At 41.6% G+C, this 22,188-nt stretch overlaps 1 protein-coding gene across 5 annotated transcripts in view; it reads left to right on the forward strand.

The window, feature by feature from the left end:
- The window catches only part of NPAS2 (neuronal PAS domain protein 2), a 105,811-nt gene that overhangs the window by 14,995 nt on the left and 68,628 nt on the right, over positions 1-22,188 (forward strand). The window contains exon 2 of one of the 5 annotated variants that reach the window (XM_086740811.1): positions 16,739-16,835. The exons of the other annotated variants lie outside the window; for them this stretch is intronic. The gene's annotated coding sequence lies outside the window, so the exon portion shown is untranslated. The remainder of the gene's footprint in view (positions 1-16,738; positions 16,836-22,188) is intronic. 5 annotated transcript variants of the gene reach the window in all.

A 22,188-nucleotide genomic window follows, 5' to 3' on the forward strand; every position in this document is an offset into this window, starting at 1 on the left:
GGCAGGGGCTGCTCGTTCACACAAGCACCTGGGAGGGGAGCCCAGTGCTGGCAAACTCGGTACTTCTCTGCTTCCTCAAAGCCCAGGGGGAAAGCATCCCATCCCTGCCTCTCACTGCTCTCCCATGTTCCTGCTAACAGCGGAACCCTGTGACTACTCCAACTGCCACAGCTTGTTAGCTGAAGTGACTGAAGGGCTGATGATATTTTGGAAATGTCACAACAGTGGCAAGTAATGAGGTTTTCCATTTTTTGAAAGACCTAGCGAAGTCACACACTCATAGAAACTGCATTAAATGCTAACAGCTACGGATGCAGTGGAGCACTCAAAAATTAGGAAATAGTATAATTAAGTCTGCCTGTGTAATTTTAATTTATTCACTTCCTGCATATTCATTATGATTCAGTACTTCATGATTTAGTGATCACACTGTGATACATTTTTTTGTTTTGTTTTGTTGTTGCCGGTCATTTTAAGTCAGTTTAGTTCGCTGGCAGTTCCCAGTCAGTTCACTGAGTCACTGCACAACTACTGGCGTAAGCTGAGGGGGCAGGGGAAGGATGTGACCGCTTCTGAGCCAGCAATGCTAGCTTAGCCTGGTCCAAACCAATTCCGAAATGACAACATTAATCTCCATGTAGCAGGGTAACGACTTCAGTTTTATTAAACATTGGTAAATCCAGGCAGATTTTTAAATGGGGATAGCCTTGTTGCAAAGAGCCCACGCACCTGCAAAGCAAGGACTAACTTTTCTCATGAACATATCATCTCTGCTTCTTAACACTTTTGGCTGAAACCAGGAATAATTAGAATTCCAAGCAGGCACCAGACTGCAAACTTTCAACCCAAGCAGTTTGATGATGGAAATGTTCTGTGTAACCAGGAAAGGTTCTCCTAACTGGAAGAACCAGGCAAGGCTTCCTGGCAGGCGCTGTCCCCAGACCATTGACTAGAAAAGGCAAGGGCTAAGGGAGGTCCGATGAGGCTAGCCCTGAATAAAATTCAGAATTCCTGCAGCAAAGTATGAGTCTTAATAAAACCCTGAAGACTTTAGACTTTCTCCTTGATCATTCTGTGAAGCTGTAGGTGCGTTTACCAAGCAAACCTTTTCTTAGAGGAGCTCCTCCATTTTCTCTTAAAATTATTGTTTCTTTAACTTTGAGTCAGAGGAAAAATGGAGAACTGGAAAAATGAAGCTCATCTGTAGTTCTGCCAGCTACAAGCAGTCATGTGCAAAAACAGGGCTAAGAAGTGGTATTTTATGCACAACACAGCCAAATTGTGAACGGCAGTGCCAGAGTACGTGGCGCAGGTAAGGGGACACGATCAGTGGCTGCCACCTCTAACAGCACCGCCCAGTGCAATTATTTTAGCTGCTAACAGGCTCAAAAGATAAGTTGGAAGAACAGGATAAGCACAACACACAGATATTTCTGAGTGATGGCCAGTTCCCTTACACCCCCTGTGCTGCAGCAGGCAGGGGAGACGGTGCATGGTGGCTGAGGCATTTCCAATGACTGGGTTCAGATCTACTTTGCACCCAGCAAGCAGTGGGAAGCACATTTAGGATGAGATTCTGACTCTTTTGAGTTCCAGTTGACCAAAATTTTTCCTTTGTGACCCAGAGGTTTGGAGCTGCACTGAGGCCGTTAGATGCTGTTTCCCGATGCGTCCTGTTCTGCTCACCGCTTTCTGATACTTTGACTCAACACACATCATTTTTTGGCCTCCTTATCTGTTTTAAAAAGGGGAGCTTTGTGGTTCAGTGAGCTTGAGGTAGGTCAAAGGGGAAAAAAATGCATTTTCTTTAATTGTAAAGTATTGCCCTGGAGACTTTGTTTCTAGTAAGTTATACAGCTAAAAAGCTATTTTAAAAGATTAAATTTGACATACAATTTGTAATTTGTATTTTGAAATGTATGTAACTGAAAAATAATAATTATTGAGCCCACAGTGCTACTTTCTTATTTGTTTTCAGGTGTTTCTCCTGCTATGATATCTGTTTCAGTATGGCTAAATCAGCCTTTCCAAATTTTAGGTTAAAAATTCTAACTGGTTCAAATAGACTAATAAAGAATTTTTCTTACTAAAGTAATTTTTATGACTACCTTAGTGATATAACTGTCATATTAAAGAACTACGCACTGTTTCTATATCTTAGAAAATACCAGTTGTTCATGTTCAGATCTGTATAACGCTTCAGCAGTTCTCCTTTCTGATATAAATTATTTCAAGATTGTCACTATGTAACCAAACTCTTGAGATCAAACAGACTTTCTAATTAGTTTTCTGATCTTCTAATTACATCTTTTAGAAGCAGATTGACAGGCATTAATGAAACTTTTTATGTATATTTATAATTTACTCTCTACAAAACCTTGTACAAAAGGATTTTTATTGTCTATTCATAGACTCCTTAAGCTAAGGAAATACAAACTTTTAAGAATCTTGCTGTGACAACGTTGCTTCTTGCTTGCTGAGCTGGAGTTGCAATGTGCTGTTTTGTATTATATCTGTAATTCAACAAGGTATTAAAACTTGTGCTTAAGTTTGCAGTTATTTTTATTGTTGAAGCGACTTGATTACTCTCATGCATCAATGCCTTCAGGAGAGTAATAGGTCTTGTGACTGTCATATATTTTTAGGCTCCAAGCCTATATGTATGCAAAATATCATCCTTTAGTTGTGAGCTGTTTTAAGAACAAAGCTTTACACATTTCTCTTCTGCTATGCAAGGCTGGAAAGCTCTGAAAAGTAGAGTAATGTAAACAGTAAAAATAAAAACCTTTGCGGTGCCCATACGTCACATCCTGTCACATTGATGCATTAACTTGCTGGATTATGAGTTTCAGTCAGCAAAAAGCAAAGCAAGCTGGTAAATAAAAGTTTGACCTGGTTTTCTGTATAATCAAAATAGTCAGTAGATTTAAAACCGATGGCAGGCAGTGGACTTTGCTGAAAAAGCAGATAGAAATGGAAAGCAAATATAAGTTACCTGTTAGCTCTTCAGCAGAGAGAGTTTTTCTTTTGTTTATCCTGGTATACGAAGACCAAAAGCTCCCCTGTGGACTTTTGAGGGATCCAGTTACATCTGAAGTCCATCTATTATAGCTACAGTAAATATATTGTTGTCATGGAAATGCAGTGATCAAAGTCTGAGGGAAAAACTCCAGCATTTCTATGGTTCATAGTGTGAGATGAAAGGAAGGCTTAACAAGAAATAACATGGAATTGATAAGCATTTAGTTTAAGTTGATGTTGCAACCTTCCAGAAAGATGTTATGAATTTTAATTTTAAATTAAACAATTTCAATTTAATAATGTGATTTTGTGTAGTTATTCTGATATTGTTATTACTCAGAAAAATGCTGTCACTGTTGCCTGGGAAAGGTGGCGGTTTTCTTCTCCAAATCAGTTTCTAATTTTTTTGAGCAAAATTGACCCAAATTGAACCAGTTGGGCCCCCTGTGAGACCATGCAGGGAAGCACCTGTGAGCAACTGGGAGGATTCACAGGCAGATCTACCGAGGGATGAAAGGTGAGGTTTCACAAGAGACTGCAGTTTATTTAAGTCCACTTTACCACCAAGTGCACTTAAATGGTGGAGGGCTGGTCCCATTTACACCCCTACTCCAGCAAACCCCAGCTTGCTAGCCCCTGTCTCCCACTCCTAGCTGTGCTCTTCTGCCAGTTGCCTTCTGCCGACCAACCTAGTGAGGCTTCTGCAGATGTCCCTTCAGCTCTATATACCAGAAAGGAAAAAAAAAAAAAGGAAAGAAAAATAGAAAAAGATGGCTATTTTTTTTCTACATTGTGGAACTGAACCAACTCAGAGAAGGAGCATGGACCAGCAGTAAGGATGAGCAGAGCAGGTGAAGCAGGAAGGGAGAAAGACCTCCTCCGTTTGGTGGCCACGAGCCATTTGGCTGGCCCACTCTTTGTGGGCTTGAGCGCTCCAGATGCAGAGCCTGAACTGCTTGCTCAGCAGGCAGGTGAAATGCATGTCCCCAAGGAAGTGTAGGGTAGAAGGGTGGCTTGAAGCCCTGCCTTACTCTGCTGCTTCGATGCCTTACTAAGGGGTGGGGTTAGGGCCACCTGCAAGATAGGAATACAAAGCCCCAGTCCCTTCTGCGTTTGGGCTACAAATCTTTCCCTCTGGGTTGTGAATCCTACTCCAAGGTGGCCTGCTTCCTCCATTGTATTGTTTGGGACACCTGGTTCCAGATTCTGATTTCCACTCCAGAAAGAGCTGCTTGAAAATTAGGCCTGGCTCGGATCGCTTTTCAGAGGAATCGCCTCCTTTGCCAACATGCTCACAATGTGTTTTTAGGCCCAGTCTAATATTGCTTGCTCACAGTGAGTATCTCATTATTCCAAAGCTGTGTCCTTCACTTCAGTGGTGTAGCTTAATGGGGTATACGCATGCATGCCCATAAATCTTGATGAACCAAGCTGTGCAAGCTTTAGTCCCAGTGAAAGGGGGTGACTCACCTGACGAAGTGCTCGCTGGTCAAAGCAAAAGCTGCACAAAGAAAACTTGAAGTGTCAAAATAATCTTTTATCAATAGGGACAGATTCTGACCTCCTTAATCACAGTGACTGCCTCTTACAAGTAGTCCCAATGAATGGACCGAAACTACTTGCAGAGTAATGAAGTAGGTCTCCTAGGAGAGAGGATACTGAATTCTAGCTGTAGGTTATCAACCTTGTGTTAAAGTCTCAATCCATTCAGTTGATGTCTCACGGCTAATGTTCCATGACAGCCCTTTAATACACAAGAAAACAACTTAATCTGAAAGAGCCCTCCTGGCGTGTTATAAATTTCATCAGTATTGAAGGGACCATTGAAATTACAATTACAATTACAAAAAAGATGTGAAATGTCACACGACACATTGATGATAAAATGCTGAGCACTCTCCTAACTTATTTCCTGGGCACTGGAGTAGGCCCACAGCCCATTGCCCAACAGCCTGAAATAAAAGCATAAATATGGAGGGAAAGCCAAACACAAGGGAAAATTGAAAGGAAACATTGCAAAACCAATAAGGAGATTAGTAAAGGAGAATTTCACTTCCAAAGTGCTTGATGGTCTGAACGGAATTGATGAGAGTGTTGAAACCACAAGGGTGGCCTCCATGCAGGATTAAGATTGCTTTCATTGTAGTTTTTAAACATAAGCAGTGCAAAAATTGAGTGCACGTGAGCCATCATGCATAAGACCTGTATAAACACCACCGTGACTACTAATCTGGAGCCCTCCCTGGATTTTTAGAAAAAAATCCCTGCCACAAAAGGACTGGTGACCTTAATATTATTTTATTCAATAGTTCCTGGGTCAAAAAAAAATTTAAGTTTGCAGACCTAAATGATAAGAAAGTACTTATCTGGAGGATATTACTGCCTCATGCAATTTTCAACCTAAACAAAGTAAATAGAAAAGTAGTTTTGTCTGAGTAAGGAGTTTATGATATGCCCCAGAGGAATTAAAACTCCAGGAAAGGAAATGGAAAAATCTCAAAAATGAAGAAGAACAAGTACTACAATTTAATAGCATGTTTAAAGCATATACTTATTTTAGAACATCTGCTCAACATCTTCCCTTGCTGGGCTTTTAGGATGTACAAGTAAGTACCAGATGATGTATATTACTAAATCACACAATGCAAAATTCGATAAAAGTATCCGCAAAACTTGCATTTTTCCTGGACTGCAGCCTGGATATGCAAAGAAATAATTAAAAGGGAACAAGGAAATGAGAGTACTAAATGCACTTTTTAACTTCCAAATAGACTGTAAATCAAGCGTACAAAAGTCTTGTTAAGTGTTAAGGCAGCACTTAGGTGTATAGAATCCAAAGGAAAGACCATCACTTCCGAGATGCTCTTGCATTTGTAATTTATAGTGTACAAATACGGCAGCAGAATGTTAATGCTCTTTGGTTAGGTTTTTAAAACTCAAGAAATACTGAAGTCAAAGTGACGTGCTCAGTCTGACAGCCTGATGCATTTTAAGAATGAACTCAAAGTGATTTCAGAGACTCCCCCTACTCCTGAGTCACTGTCTTGTGTTTTTGCAGTTCTGCTTCTGAGCATTTAATATGTTATTTTTCTCTGTGTTTCTGATAAGCCCATCCAAGCAGAGGGCAAGCTAAATGCCAGGCCACATGTATGAAGGAATAATAAAATCATCATATAAACATGAGGGTCATCATATAAACAAAGTTTTTAAAAAAAAAAAAAAGACAAAGACTTCTTTCTTTTCCTTCAGGTGATTGTCATTGTACATTTATGGAGGGGAAGAGAAGACTTGCTAGCCTGGGTGAAGAGACTGAGGCCTGAAAGAGGAAAGAAGAGGAGTTTGATTTGTTTAGGGAGGCGAGGAAGCGTGCATGTGAAAAGGCAGGAATGGGGTTTCCTGAGATTTAGAGAGAAGGAGAAGGGAGTTAGCCTGAGTCTGGTCCTTTACTATCAGCTGGCACATCTCAAGCATGAGGCATTTGATTAGTTTTGATAACTCTCTTAAAATTGGGTTACTCGTGCCCTAAGAGTTCCTGTTTCTCTCCATTGACTACAAAGGCAGTTTTGACAGTTACCTCTGCTGCCAGCATACGCACCGTAAAGATGTGCAGTTAAGTGAGACGAATCATGACCCAGATGTAGAAGAGTTAGACATTGTTACCTCTGATTTACTAGTTTGTTAATCCTTACAAGATCCAGTCCTTGCAACCTGCCTGGTTTGGGTATTGAGGTAACAGCAGTGATTCTTCTTGGGGAAATAAGGATTATTTGGTGATGTTTAGTGTGTGTGGTTAGTTGCATGCATTTTGTACTTGCCTGTCTGCCTGTCTTTTGAGCCTGTTGGCTAATTTGTTAAGTTTGAGAAAAAGATAAAGATCTCAAAACTACTGAGTTTCTTCAAGTTCTGTGACAATAGATATCTGTCCTTGTAGTCACCCAAGAACCTACTTAGGAGCTTTCTGACAGGAACCGGTAAGCCATCAGCTGGTATGGGTTTCACTGCTCACAAAATTTCATTTATTATCTGCAAATGCTTCCTTTTTGATCTGGATTTGGTGGAGAGTTAAATGGCTTACATCTGTAGTGAATTGTTCCACACCTGTGACATTGCTCTTAGCGCAAGATTTAGGAGTAAGGTGACATGGAGCCACTTGCTGCTAGTGCTTGCTTATGGCCAGCCTCTGCCTATAGCCATCCTTGGCGTGGGTCCTGTCATGCCTAGGAATACCATGGTTTTGTACATTTGGTTTTAAAAGATAAACTTTAAAAAAAAAAAAAAAAGTCAGCAACTGGGAAAGAAAAGAAGTGGGAACTGTTTGGAAATTGGGAAAGGTGGATGGGCTTAGGGCCAGGTTTCTTGAATTCATGGTGGTAGCAGTTTTGGCAGATGAAGTATTATAGTAGTGTTTGCTCTGGAGAGGTTTTTGTGTGGTGACTGCACACCTTGTCTCCTCTGGCCACAAAAAGAGAAATTACAGATGGAAGGGATTGCTACTGGGAAATGCTGTATTATTTTCATAGGTCTAGTAGATGATGTAAAAAAGGGAGTACTCAGGGAAAGCCAAAATCACTATGAACACTGCAACATTCAGACCTGCTCTTGGCTAAATGCTATTCTGTACCAAAACAAAAAACCTAGAAATGTGGTGCTGTTGATTACATCAGTAGGATGCACTGATCTGGGGACTCACATGCAGCCAGCTGGCTTCTCTTTGGACTTTCTGAGGCCAGCCTTGTCAGTGGCACGTGAGCTGCTCCCACTGATAAATATCAGAGGTTTTATCTGGAAGGTCCGAGGTCTTCCCCACCATGGCTTTGTAATTTTTCTTCTCCTCCACTGCTTAACATTTCAGTTCCCCTCAGAGCAAGCGGGAGCTGGCTACTCCGCTTGCCCTAGATGAGTCACTCCTCCAGATAAGCCTGACTGATTTCAAAACTCAAGTTACTCTGCGTCGAGTGTAAAACGTTGAGACAGAAAAAAGCAGACTGCAAATGAGGAAACGCTCCTGCCAAATTCTAGTCCCTGTCACATAAAGCCATGCTATTTCATGTCTGAGGTGATGTGCTGTTTCAAACTGACTTCAGCTGATCATAAAACAAAAATGATGTTGTAATTGTCACATAAAGGCTCCTGACATAGCAGGGGAGAAGACTTCAATCTGTCGCAACCTGTTCTCTTTGAGGAAGAAAAGGTGACTGAGAAAGTGTTATTTGGCACAGAACAGCGAATCAGAAGCAGAAATATAGTCCTGTCTCATTTTTTTGGATGCACTTACACTTGTTAATATGCCACTCGGTGCTCTTAAAAATTCAACTCTTTGCTACCTGGCAGCAAACTGAGAATCTACTTTTCTAGAAACGTGCCAGAAAAATACAGCTTCTTCAGAACCAAAAGTTTCAGTCAAATGTGCAATACAACAGTTAAAACAGCGAATGTTTCACTGACCTGTGGGCAGGCTGCTCTCTGTGTGGGACGTCCTGGACAGGGAAGTCCTGGGCAGCCCCAAAGCAGGATGATTGCCTTTGCGCTTTCCCATCTCTACGCTTCCAAAAGTACCCAGCCCACTGCTAGGAAGCTTGTTAATGTGGCAGACAGGGCTCAAGCAAGATATAATTTGGCTATTCAGACCCTCAGACTTTGGTTGTAACATCTAGTTTATCTTTAGGGAGGCTGGGGGGAGTAGGGGAATGTTGGTGTAGGACTGACCCTGAACCTCCATAGGACCCTCCCAAAGCAGAGCAGTGCCGCTTTATAGCAGTGCAGTCGGACAGCACCAGGCAGCCACCTTGCCGTGAAGGATATGAGCCAGGGCTTTTTCAAAGGAACTCTCCAGTGAGTGAAAAACTGAGTGACATTTATTTGATATTTTTGTAGAGAAGGAAGAGAAAGGGGCTATATTAAAAAGTTGAAAATCTCTTTTATATTCTAAGCATAGCCATAACCAGGCAACAGTATATTGCCCTGGATCAGAAGAACTTGCAGAACGTAGCAGTAAATTTAGCTCCTCAGTGCTCTTCCTAATCCTGACCACAGACATACCCATAGCTATATGGCCTACACCCAGCTGAGACTGTAATACCCTCACCATGCATGTCTTGTAGCATCCCATCAGTGAAAACAACCCTCCGGACCCAAATCCTAATGGTAAGATGGGTCCAAGTCAGTAAGGCATAGCTCAAAGCTACTCTCAACCCTTTATTCCACATAGACCAACTTCTTCTGCTCGGCCTTGGGGTAGAGAAAATTAAAACTAGGATTAACATTCAAGTTATTGCTAGCAATCACAGGGGCAGGAGAACTCAGTTTATTGCTACAAGAGATCACTGGGATATATTTAATACTAGATGATGAGAGGAAAACCTAGGTTTATCGTTCATTGAAGCCCAGCTCTTGGAGCTGGAGGTGCAGAGGCTGACAGCCAGCTGTGGGGGAAAGGAGGAGATATTGGGCAACTTCTACACAGTGTTTGTGGTAAGCGTTAGGTTAAATTTTATATGTGTAATTACTGAGCAAGTAGAAATATTCCAGGACTGCACAAAGCCACAAGGCTAGTATGAAGGGAGAGCTGACAGGACCAAATGCTCTAAGTTGAATTTTGACCTCATGAGGGTTGCTGCAGGACAGGTAAGGAAGGCTGGGGGTACACGTGGAGAGGGGCTGAGTGGAAAGAATTACAGGGATAGGTAGTTCAGTGTGCTGCTGGATCCTACATCTGCAGGGAGAGAGGCAGATGAGGCAAGAGTCAAACAGTTTACACATGCTTTTTTAACTGGTAGGAGTTTTCAGGTGAGAATTGAAGATAGAATTACGTTTAGGATGGTCGTCATGGTTAAAAAGAGGCAAGATTGAGGTGCTCAGTCTGCTGGTACAGCCAGCAGCGCCTGTTGGGCTACAATGAGGGCTAGTGGCCTCTGCTGTGGTGGTTTTTTTACTGAGTTTTAGTGGCTTTTTGTTGGGGTTAGCAGAAAGAGGATCTGAAGAATTTAATTAATTTTTTGATTGCATGAGGTCTAGGGTGGTAGGATGGTAGCAGGTTCTCCCAAGGCACTTAGAGAAGGTTAGTTTTCATTTGGGATTTAGGGAGGACTGCAGAAACTGAAGCACCCCAGATTTACAGCCACAGTTAATCCTCAGTCATTGGCTCATTCTCCTCCAGGCCTGGTCCCAACCCTACAGATCCAGTCATGTATGAGACTACTATCTCAGTCATATCTCTAAACCTAACTTGCACATCAAATAAGTTCACACGCCCTTCCTCACAGTACAAATAACTATCTGTTCTTCAGCCCCAACACCAGCTTCCACCATCCAGCCTTGCTGAACTTGCAGGGTCTACCAGTTAACACTCCTGCAGCCACCGCTGCCCGCTGCCCCACCCTTTATCCCTACCTCTAGTGCTAGCCCTCGTCCTCGCTATGCTCTAGCAGCCCATATCTACTCCAGGGTTATTCACAAGCCATTTGTTCTGCAGATGTTTGTGCTCAATTCAGCATAGTGGGCCTACAAGGCTTTCTAACATTGCTCATAGTCATTCCCCAAGCAGTACTGACACCCGTGCAGGACCCAAGACAAGAAGGGGTTTGTCCCAGCACCTGTGATGTTCAAGCCAGAGCAGTTGTTCTGTGAGACTGAGACAACAGTAGAAGATAGAGGCAAGAATGCTAAAAATCTTTGCTGGTGAGTATGTATCACATGCAAGAAAACATAAAAAGCTGAAAGCTACTTGACACCTTGCATCAGTCATTGATGCTGCTGCTTGCAGTTCAGAGGGAACAAGTCACTGACCAGACACTCTTCTCTTCAGCAGCAGAGACACGGTCTCAAGAAATGGTTCCTCTTTCTGCATTCTTACTGTGGGCCTACTGCCTTTAATAGTATTATTCCTAAACTACGTGCATGCGAATCATTAGCTTCTGCACGGGCATGGCCAGTGCACAATAGGCCTTGCCAGAGCATGTATATTTGGCAGGATGGTGAAGCTGTACTTGTTTTCAGGTCACTTTGTCCTGATTTTGTATCGAAGCTTTTCATATCAACAGCAGTTTCATTTCAGTAAGCTAATAATAGCCCTTGAAAAACCCCATGTATCAGCAAAAAGGCTCCCCACTGCTGGAAATTGAATTTAAGAGTTGATGCTGCACAAGGTTGAGTGATGAGGAAGCCTACACGTTGGCCCAGGCTAAGGCATAGCCTTGCGTTTGCACAGGGAGGCCTGCGGCGAGGTTTTGCCATTGTCTGTAATTGGAATATCAGTTAAGTCCTGTGAGATCGAGTAATTAACTCAGCTCTTTGGGTTTGAACTCTAGTTCTACCCCAAGCTATTAAATCCTAGACTAACATAACCTAAAGCACATTATTCCCACCCAGCCCTACAACTGATCATGCTTTACTGCACTTATGCTCTTCTGAGCTTTATAAGCCTTGTTCTTCCCAGCAATAACACTTGCTTTTCATCCCCATCCGTCCCTACGCCCAACCACAGCTCCAGCCATGCCGTTAACAGAGTTGGGCAACTCAAATCTCCAGAATTAATAAATATCAACCTAGACTGAATCACAGCCCTGCAGTCTGGAGCCAGCCGAAACCCTTCAGCACCAGCTTTTCCAGAGCCAGACACCAGCCGATGCCGTTCCCAGACTTGCATCAGTGGCCACGCTGGACAACCTGTGCTGTCTTTGAGCTGTGAACCCCTAACACAGAACAATGCTCTGGGAAGCAGCTCAGCAGCAGACATGAGCTTTGCTTGTCCTTTGAAAATGCCAGTAGAACATAGGCAAGCTGCATTTTAGTTTGCCTTTTAACTATAGCCCAAGAACAGGCCCTGTGTTATTTTCTGGTTTTCTTTATGCAGAAATACAGCAGTAACTGCACATATGACTCAATAAATGTTCGTGGATAAAGACTGTTTTTCTGAATGCCCTATTGTAAAGTGGGCATCTCAGAAAACAGACACATATGTCATGCTATTGGTGATATTTTGGCACTGCTTTTGAGAAAGCAGGAGTGCAGTTAGTTTAATCAAGGTCATTAGAGCAGTTCTATTAGGATGATGCACGTTTTGCTGGGCAAATAATTATAGCACTATTTATTTCCAAGCTAAATTTTCACAATAGAGTTGAATCAATGTATCTGATTCCATTTCACATACATTCATTTTACTTACCAGTGGAAACTGATATTATCAGTCTTTGATAAGCACTTAAACTAATTCCTTACAGGCATTTCATTTAATGCCTCTCAGCCTGATGGAGTTAAATTAGCAGGACTAACTACTTAAGAGTACTGAAAAAGAAAGTAAAACACTTTTAGGATTAGATATTTGAGACAGGTTTACACATTAGCATATTAAATCCATACAGTACAGTGTTAAAAAGGGCTTCAGTTACTCCCTAATTAGAAGCAAAAGTTTGATAAGAGCAGAGTGTGTGTAACTCCAGACACGGGCTCCCCTGTGGATGGGACAACAGCATCGCTATTCTTCTGGGAATATGGGTTTGTGCTGTATGGGTTTGTGAATTATGGCTTTACATCTGCTTTCATCATATCTCCGAATGTTATGGAATCCTCTTGTTAATGGGTTAGTAATGGTGGTACTCTCCATGTCCATCTTTCCATTTACTTTGTCATTTTACGGCTTGAGAGATACGTCAACTAGCATGAAATGTCAAGAAGTACTTCGTGTGCATTACAGCTCTGTCTTTAATATTAGGCATTTTTAATGGTGTTCAAAAGCCAGGAATGTTTTCCTTTTTCTTAGAGATGTATCTGGCAGAAGTCTATATGCGCTAACAAAATTAGGCATAATAGAGTTTTTATTCATAAAGAAGTAAATAAAACTTAAAGTGAAAGCTGCAGATATTTCAGTTTTCCCCTAACGGGTAAAAAAGGGAAAATCTGTTACATTTTGTATGAACAGACATTTCCAGAAAATGTAAATCTCTGGTTAAGCGACACTTTTTTAACAAAAGTCACATAGTGAAGTATCCTTGACTCAGGACTGCAGGTGTAAATTAAGTGTGGAATTAGGGAGGAAAGTTTATGAACGTAGTGTTGCTTCTGTCTTTCACTTGTTCACTCTTCCTTGTGCCAAGCACCAAAAAAATGATGGTAGGGAAGGTCAGAGGGAGAAGATGGAGAAAGTGAGTCTCAGGGTTGCTTTAGTTTTCCCTGCTGCCCCACAAAAAGCCTTTGCAATCTGAAGAGCACATATTAAGGCAAAGGGCCAGAATGCCAGTCACCCAGCCTCATTTCTCAGCTCTGAAAGGTGCGGTCATAGGTGCATGCTGTCACTGCTGTGATCTAACTGTCCCCTTTCTAGTGATGTCAAAGCAGAAGTGTCCAAATCAGAGCAGAGACCAACCTCATGTGCATGCGAAGAGCTGGAAGGGTGCATGTCAGACTGGGCATGCTAAGGTGGGAGTGCTGATTTGGACTTGGCAGTGCAGGCAGCCATGGTGGGTAGAGCAGAGGGAAGTAAAACACTTCTTGGAAACATATTGGTTTGGGAATCTTTTGCCCAATTGCTCAAGATAACATATCTTAAAAAAAAAAAAAAGACATTTTGCATTTGTGTTACTTGAGTTAGGTCTTAATGCAATACTGTGTTCTCCTAAGCGTGTCTCTGCTATCCTACAGAAACAGAACGTACACGTCTGAGCTCTTTGTTGTGTTTCCTCTTTTCTGACTTGTCTGTTGAGACTCATTCTCCTTAATCCTCTAAAGCATGGTGAATACACATCAGCATTGCATTGCAGGCTAAAGGAAATTTAGGGGTAAAGAGAAAAGAATAGCTTCTGTGACATCTTTGCCCGGCAAGAACCCTAAATTAAAAAAGAAGTATAAAACTCTGAGGCGAAGTGGTACAATGTTGGAGCACTCAGTTTTCTAGTCCTTCATGAGCTTTTTGCTCTTTTGCTCTTTCTATTAAGGAACAAGTGATCTCTCAGATTTGTTTCTTTCTGAGAAGAGCCACATCTGCTTTTGTAGGTAAGGCTTGGCTTATTCGGAGGATCTTGGAGTAATTCAGATGTCAGTAGGTCTCTGGTGCATAGGACAGCTGTTTCAAACAGGCTTTGATTTACACCAGATTAACACTCAGAAGGAGCCCAGGTCATGCTGGTTCTGCCCTGGCTTCCTTCTCTGACTGTGCCCTCGGTGGGTGGCACAAGAGGACTTGATAATCTTGGAGGTCTTTTCCAACTTAAAATACTCTATGATTCTATGAATTTAAGAGCCCCAGGCTGCTCTGAAATCCAAGGGCTTCCTTGCTCACTCTGCTGTGGCACAGCCTTGCACTGGCAAGTAGTTCCAACATCTTCATAAGGTCCCCAAGGAGTTAAGTCTCCACCTCCCCGTCCCTGAATCACAAGCCTCAGAAAGCATGACAGGCGGAGAGGGGTTCCTCACTTCCTGTGCCAACCTACTGTTTTCTTTAAAACTTTGCATTACTCCAGAATGAGACAAAATTCATTCTTATTTCTCAGCTCTCCTGAGATTGTATGTTCCAGTGATGGCATTTACCACCCACCTGGCAGGAGAGAAGATACGTGCAAGGGAAGCAATGCTTGGATTAGTTATTGCAGCGACCAAGGTGCTAAAGTTGCTTGTGCATGCTTAAGTAATGACAACGCTGAGGATAGCGGAGAAGAGTCCCCCAGGAACAGAGCATGAACATTAATTATAGGGGGGAAAATATATTATTAACATCAGACCGCACACTACAGGAGATCCCAGTGTGACTATTAAAGGAAATTAATTACCACCTCTCTTTACCTTTCAGATCAACTCTTCTTTATAATGAGAATAATTCCTTCATTGTTACCACTAGTATTATCAGCTGTGAGAGAGCAATTTTTCCTGGTATTCCATTCACTGGTATTGTGCATCTCTATGTTTTGAAAATAAATGCTTCCAGTGGATATGTTGCATCCCCTTCAAGGGGAAGTCCCACAGACTAGGCTCAGGCTCTACGAAACAGAAGCTGAAATACTTGTACCCCTGCACGGATAAGTGTGAAACAGCATCAAAGTCATTCAGTGCGGCAAAACTGGGATGAGACCTTACGAGGTAGCATGTCAGCACAGTGCAGGAGAGCTCTCTTTCCCATAACTGCTCCTCTCATCACATGAGCCACACGGGGCCATCACACCAGGTTTGGAAATTCTGGGATTGAGGATCTCTAGAAATAACTAACCTTTCAGAAATAGTTAGACATTGATCCCTTTGAGGTGAAGTAAAAAAAAAAAAAAAAATATTCTCAGTCTAAATTATTTTCCATGTGCCCCACTCCTGTAAAACACAGCAGTGAAAGGCAAGGAGATACTCTTGCTTTTTTAGACTGCTCCTGCTTCACAACCTCTGTTTCTGTATCCCAGTGTATTTTCCAAATACGCCTTGCATAAACTCGCATGAGAAATTTTTGCTGGTAAAGTCAGAATTGAGGTCAAAACTGGACTAAAAGAAAGCTCATTACAACTTTAACATCCATAATCTACCCTGAGGAAAGAGATGAATGCAGTGAGCAGGCTATGGACGCGTTGTTTCCATTGTACTCTTGATTAACTTATAATTCACAAGTGAGGGAGTGTGAAGGAAACTACTGACTGATGGAAGGTCACCAATTCCAAGAGGAACTAAATGATATATAGACATCCCATTCATCACTTTATTTGTGTAACGGCATTTTGGATTCTGTCTCTCTAGGGTAAAGCCCATTTAAAATCTTCTAATATTTTTGCAAAGACAAAGCTGGAAAGCTTGGATAATCTTAGTAACAAAAGAACCATATATCAAATCCACATCATCCCAGGGCAGTCAGTGACTTTTTCCTTGAAGAGGGTGCTAATTCCCCAAATTCTTCATGATTGTCCTTGGACAGAGGCCAGTAATTGTCATGATTCTTTCAACCCCACATGAAGATCTGCCATCACCCTATTATTTCTAGTATAATACCAATCTTAAGCTTTGCTGTAAAGTTCACCTTTGCATTATGAGGAGGGCCCGGTTCTCAGAAAATCCTGATTACAGCCATGGCTCTAATTAGAATCAGGTTCCCAAATTGTGCTATCAAGGAATATATAAATGTGTACCTGATCTCCTTTCCTCCATCTACCCTCAGTTTTTACAGAAATAAACTTATTAATGAACAAAAGCTATATAGCAAAGAAATTGCATCAATGGCTCCCTTCCTTTGTAGAAAAGCAGGTACCCTTCAAATATGCATCAGGCTCCTGAATTAGTATCTCACTTCATCACACTGAAATGGAAGCAGTGTAACAGTAGAATCATAGAATAGTTTGGGTTGGAAGGGACCTTCAAAGGTCATCTAGTCCAACCCCCCTGCAAGGACCAGGGACATCTCCAACCAGATCAGGTTGCTCAGAGCCCTGTCCAACCTGGCCTTGAATGTTTCCAGGGATGGGGCATCCACCACCTCTCTGGGCAACCTGTTCCAGTGTTCGGCCACCCTCATTGTAGCTAGTCTAAGCCTGGAAGAAGTAGCAAGAAATCAACATACTCCACTTGTAAAGGCTGTAGGGAATTTGTGTAAAATAAGAATCAAAACCAGAAAGTGGTCAGTAATATAGACATCATGGCCAGACAGAAAAAAAGTCCTGTCTGTATATCCCTGTATTTGCTTCTCCTGCTAAAGTAATACCATGGCAATGGGACAGCCAGACATGAATGAAATGCTCTCACCCTTTGTTTTCTTCTACAGTTTATTGCAGAGATAATAAACACTGTGCTGCACAGAGTCAAATTGACGCATGTGATCTTCTGCATTTTTGGTGGCTAATACGATTGCTCTGGAGCAGGTCAGTGCACATTCTCACTTTCAGTTACTTTGGACAAATGCAAACTAAGTGTACAATGAAAAATTTCATCACATAACATAGTGTCCAAAAGATGATGTATGTGTCTACTGTGATATTTTTATTATGCCTCAGAGAAAACTCATTTTAATGCAGAGCTCCAAAAGGAATCACCGGTCTTAGAGTAAAAAAAGACACGAAGTAACTGGTGTGGACTAGCATTTTCTTTCACGTAAACTGGCAGAATTGTGAAAATGCAGGAGACAGGACATCAGCCACATCTTCCTGAATGTCATTGTTTTGCGATGGTAAATTTGAATTGAATTAAGTCTTAATGACGGATTTTGTAATACTGCCTGTCTGGAAGGACTAAATTGCTAGATAGAGAAACAAGGAGAAGCTATGGCCTGTCTACGGAATTTTGAGACACGGAGGAATCAAAACACTATATTAAAATAAATTCTTAAACTCTGCAGAGATTTTCTTTGTTCAGCCTACTATGCAACAAATATGACCCCAAAAATCATATGAATATGATATAATAGCCAAATTCCGACTCTGACCCATCTACAGCATGCAGCGTGGCTGGAGCTGTGCAGAGCGGGCGGACTCCTTGTCCAAACCATGACTCCACATTAGCAGGAGACCTCTTTATAAAAGGAAAGCAGCTGCTGCGCTTACTCGTTCCAGCTCCACTTTAGCGGCTTAGTGTATAGTGCTAGGTCACAATTTCTGGTCAATTTTACAGAGCTTTAACTCCACTCCTTTGGAAGGACTTACTGTCGTTCCTCACTGAGGTGCGTGAGAACACAGTGAGGTACTTCATGTGTTCATGACTGGCTTCATTTCTCCATCCCAGCTGAAGTGCTGGATGGAGGATGCCGGTAGGTGAGTGGTATTTCCCCAGTACAACACCTGGATGGGGTGATGCTGCGGGGCAAAGCTTTGCCCAACCTATTATTGCTTATCTGTACGACTGAAAATCATCCTAGTAGCCTGGGAACTAGAATGCCACATAAAATAGCTGAAAGCTAGCTATGAATTTAGGAGGTGTGCTAGCCATTTGGAGATGTACCATCCTTTTTTTTTTTTTTCTCTGGGTAATGGGCAAGTTAGAACCTTTCGATGTTTCAAAAAGAAAGCATCAGAAAATATCCCTGAGGACAGGCTGCCTAAGCTCTGATCCTGTATCTGAAGTTCAGTACCAATGTTTTTTCTCATGAAAAAATTCATTCAGCTAAAAGACAGTGAAGTTGACTTTGAAAATTAAAATCAATGCTTTAATTCAATACACATACAATTACCAGCTGTCAAATGGCATGTAATGCACTTTTACTGAAAAAAAACAACAGCACAAAAGACCAGAAAGGAGGCTTTGACAAATGTTAGGATTTTCATAATGATTTTTTTTGTTGTTGCTTTTGAAAACAAGACTGCAAAGTTAAGCACTGCAGATGAATGGGCATTATGCAGAGGGTGTAAAAGGACCGATGGTGTTTTTCAGAACACATATCACTGCTCCCTTTAATACTCTGTTGTCACAAATATATGGTGATTAGCTATTTATCAGCATGAAAACACATCATAAAACATTCCACATGTCATTGAGTTTCTAATAATCTGTGTCTCTGTGAAGATTAATACATTAAGTCAGTCCACATAACATGAAATACCTTCCCTTGCCAAGATTTGTGTTGAGTTCGGCAAACACTGATCAAATGGGAACATCTACTTATGTTAACTGGTCTGTGAAATTACGCACTTGTTTCTTCACTCTGGGGTAACACTGGTTTGAGGTGGTAATAAGAATGTCCCTGGTAGCATTGTCAGCACGCAAAATATCTCACCTGCCTGCTCTACATTCCTCCTTAGACTGTGTTTTGGGACATGTCTTACCCCTGTTGAACCCTTGGAGATCTTTTGTGCCTAGTGAAGGCACACTAAAGACCAGCACTGCATATCAAGGTCAATATTTTCAATTTTGGATGTCGAGAGGTCATCACTTAAATCCAAATTTAGCCATCTGACTAACTACCCTTCCAAGCATCCACATGTCCTTCAATTCCAGTGATTTATCACTACCTGTGTTTCCACCGATACTTCCTCAGAGCACCACTGTGTCTAAGGATACATTGGAAATCATATTGTATCTAAGAGATAACCAGTGTAATTACTGTTTCCCAAAAAAAAAAAAAAAATTGCAGAAGAGGAATTGTTTCAAATCACAGAAGACCTCTGAAAATCCATCCACATATTCAGACAGCTAAATACACTGCCATCACTAGCTTAAAAAACCCATGTTTGAAAACGTTGCCCTCAGCCCACTCAGAAATGCATGATTTGAAATGAGATTAACAATGAATCCAAGGGAAACACAACATTCTCAGGTTAGAGTGTGACTGATGACACCCATCCCCAGTTCAGGGGGGAAGGTGGGAGTTCATTTAGTATTGATTTATTAATGTTTTTTTTTTCCAGAGTCAGTAAAATACTTGATAATTAATGGCACAGAAATATGAGTTCAGCTGAAATCCTCCATAAATTAAAAGTATTTAATTTAATAGTAATTTAGAGGATTTTGCAAAGTGCCAGAGCACGATAACTGCATTTGCAGAGGAAGTAAGATTGAGAGAACTGTCTCCTGGACTGACGCGAGTAATGTATCTTTATAGCCATGTGGGTCAGAATTCAGTAGCAGTATTACTTACTATACTTCACATCAATATTTCCATGAGGAGAGAGAGAGAGAAAATGTATCAGGAAAAACATCCTTTCACATTTCACTCCTCGCTTTTTAGCCAACTAAAAATTTACTATCATCTGCTTCACAGTATAGTTTAAGACTCCTCATTATTTTTCAGGATAATGTCAGTTTTAAAAGAGCCTAGAACTAGACAGTGGACCAGCTGAAGCACAGCTGCAACTGCGTTGGAGTTCGTTCCAGTAAATATTTCGGAGTGATGAAAAGACAAGAGCAAATATAAGGAATGACAGCCTTTTATTGGCTTTCTCTTCCAGCTTCCCTTGACCAACATCAGTTTCAACCCTTTTGCCCACCCTTTCTGTCAAGGGGTGAGGGTGCTGGCTGGGGTACCAAGGGCAGGGAGAGAGGTAGGGCAGGGAGAGGCTGTTGCTGCCTGAGGGACAGAAAGCCTGGAACTGGTTCCTGAAATGCACATCTTAGCCCTTTTGGCTTCCAGAGATTGGACTAAGGTACATACTTTTCTAGAAAACAGGTCAGTTAGACATTAATGGAGCAACATCGAGAAGGGTGGGTGACATAAACAGACCCCAATGTGCGCTGCAAAAGAGCTTATTAAAATTTCTGAGCAATTTTCTCAGGAATTTAGGGAGTATGGAGCATTTCACTCAGTAAAAGTAGGTTGTATCTTTTCCTGCCCCATGTCCTTGAGAGTGAGGTGGTTAGAAGCAGCAAGGTGAGAATTTTCAAAGGAAAGAGCTAGAGGACTAGGACTAAGATTTGGGTGAGAATCTCCCTCTTTTTCTCATACTCATTTGAAAAAGCCCTGCTCTGCTTTGGGGCATTTGACAGACTTCCTGCCGCAGATTTTAGAAGGACTGGAACGTGTTCAATCATGGTCAGAGAGGATAAAGCGTACTTAATTCTCTGCACTTTAGGTGGTTTACATTGGCACAGACTGAAAGGTTTAGAGTTCTGAAGTTTACACATTCACAAAGTCTTGGTGTTCAGATTTAACATCATGTACTTTTTTCACTTGAAGTAGGAAACAATAGGAACCAGCAGAAAAGTTTTCTGAGGAGCTTGCCTTTTGAAATATCTAAAGGAAGGAGGCTGAGGGGGAAAAAACACCCACAGGGAACCAAGTATTTTTCTGTTTAAAGGCAAAAATCCCCAGACCCAAATAGTGTGGCAGTATGATGAAGTACAAGTCATTTAAAGTGAAGTGCTGTGATATCAAATTTTATACCACCTTTGGCACAGTTTCTATAAATTAATGTATTTTCTGCAGACACTAAAGTTGCTACAGTTTCTATACCCACCCCTTGAGACTGCTTTAAACCCACCAGACAAGGGGCAACAGTAGCATCTCTGCCACCAAACATCCCAGTCTGTCCTGTGGCAACAGCTTTTTGTCCTAGGGCTCCCAAAACTGCCTTCAGGATCCCTCTCTGTGTGTATTTTAAAAACAGGACACAGGATTTTCCCTTTTCTCCCCATCTCAACCCATAGCCCTGCGATTTACCTCTCCCAGCTGCTTCACACAAGGCTGTGAGCCAGAGGACCCGAACCGACCCCAACCTCAGCTCCCTGCCAACTGCTCTTTCTTTCCTCCTCTTTCTCTTTTTGCTTTTTTTCCCCTAAATTGAACTGCCCTAGACAACCTTTTTTGGTGACACTGGGTAAATATGTGAACTAGCAGACCTACCGTGAGCTGCATTGATGTTTCACTGCTTGTTTAAAGCCAGATCAGATACGCCCACAAGAGCTGCAGTCACAGTACTGGCTACAGAATAGACGGGATGTAAAGTACCTTACTTTCTGCACGATAGTTAATCCTGATTTTTTCAGATAACCTGCAAGATTCATGGTCTGCTGAGGGTTCAAGTCCTATTTTTCCATATGTGGTGCTCCAGTAATGACTGTGGCACTGTATTTGAACTGAAATGTGATTCAACATGAGTAGAGATCTAAAATTATGTCATTTTTTTTCCCCTCCTAGTTTTTACCATAGTCATTATGAAAGATAGGTAACAGTGTGCAACTCAGGCCTTTTGGGACATAGACACATACTTAGCATGTCTGTATGAATATTTGACACAGATGGCAAATAAAATAGCAAGTCAGCTTGACGTCCTGACGGCAAATTTTCTTGCAAGCAGAAAGGGAAAATGCACATTCAGAATGGAAAGCAGCACCCATCATAGCCAAAAGATGCTTTCCTACCAATATCATTTGGCACAGAAGAGACACATTATTTTGCAGTTCTAACTCGCGCAGTACATAAATATGAGGTGAATCAGCACATCAGTATTTCACTGTGGTTTTCAGAGTGTCTCCATTCTTTCTTTTCAAAGTTAGTATCTGGCAGAGGCATAATTTGGTATTTCGCTATGGGGCTTTTAATGACTTCTCTGTTTCTGAAGCGCTGCGGTTGAGTGAATACGCTAAAATTTAAGTGCACTTTACACTCTGTGAACCATATCCTGTATTTAGCCTGTGTTCGAGAGAACATTAGCCTGAGACTTTTTGAAATCTCTGTTTCCTTTTGGTCAATAGGGAGGGTTTAATGTACAATATGAAGTAGGAAGACACTGGCGTATGAATATAAAAAAATATAAACAAAAGCAGTTCTCTCTTATTCCCCCATTTCAT

This window comes from Chlamydotis macqueenii, chromosome 1 (assembly GCF_036417535.1).
Source record: "Chlamydotis macqueenii isolate bChlMac1 chromosome 1, bChlMac1.mat, whole genome shotgun sequence".
Lineage (NCBI taxonomy): Eukaryota > Metazoa > Chordata > Aves > Otidiformes > Otididae > Chlamydotis > Chlamydotis macqueenii.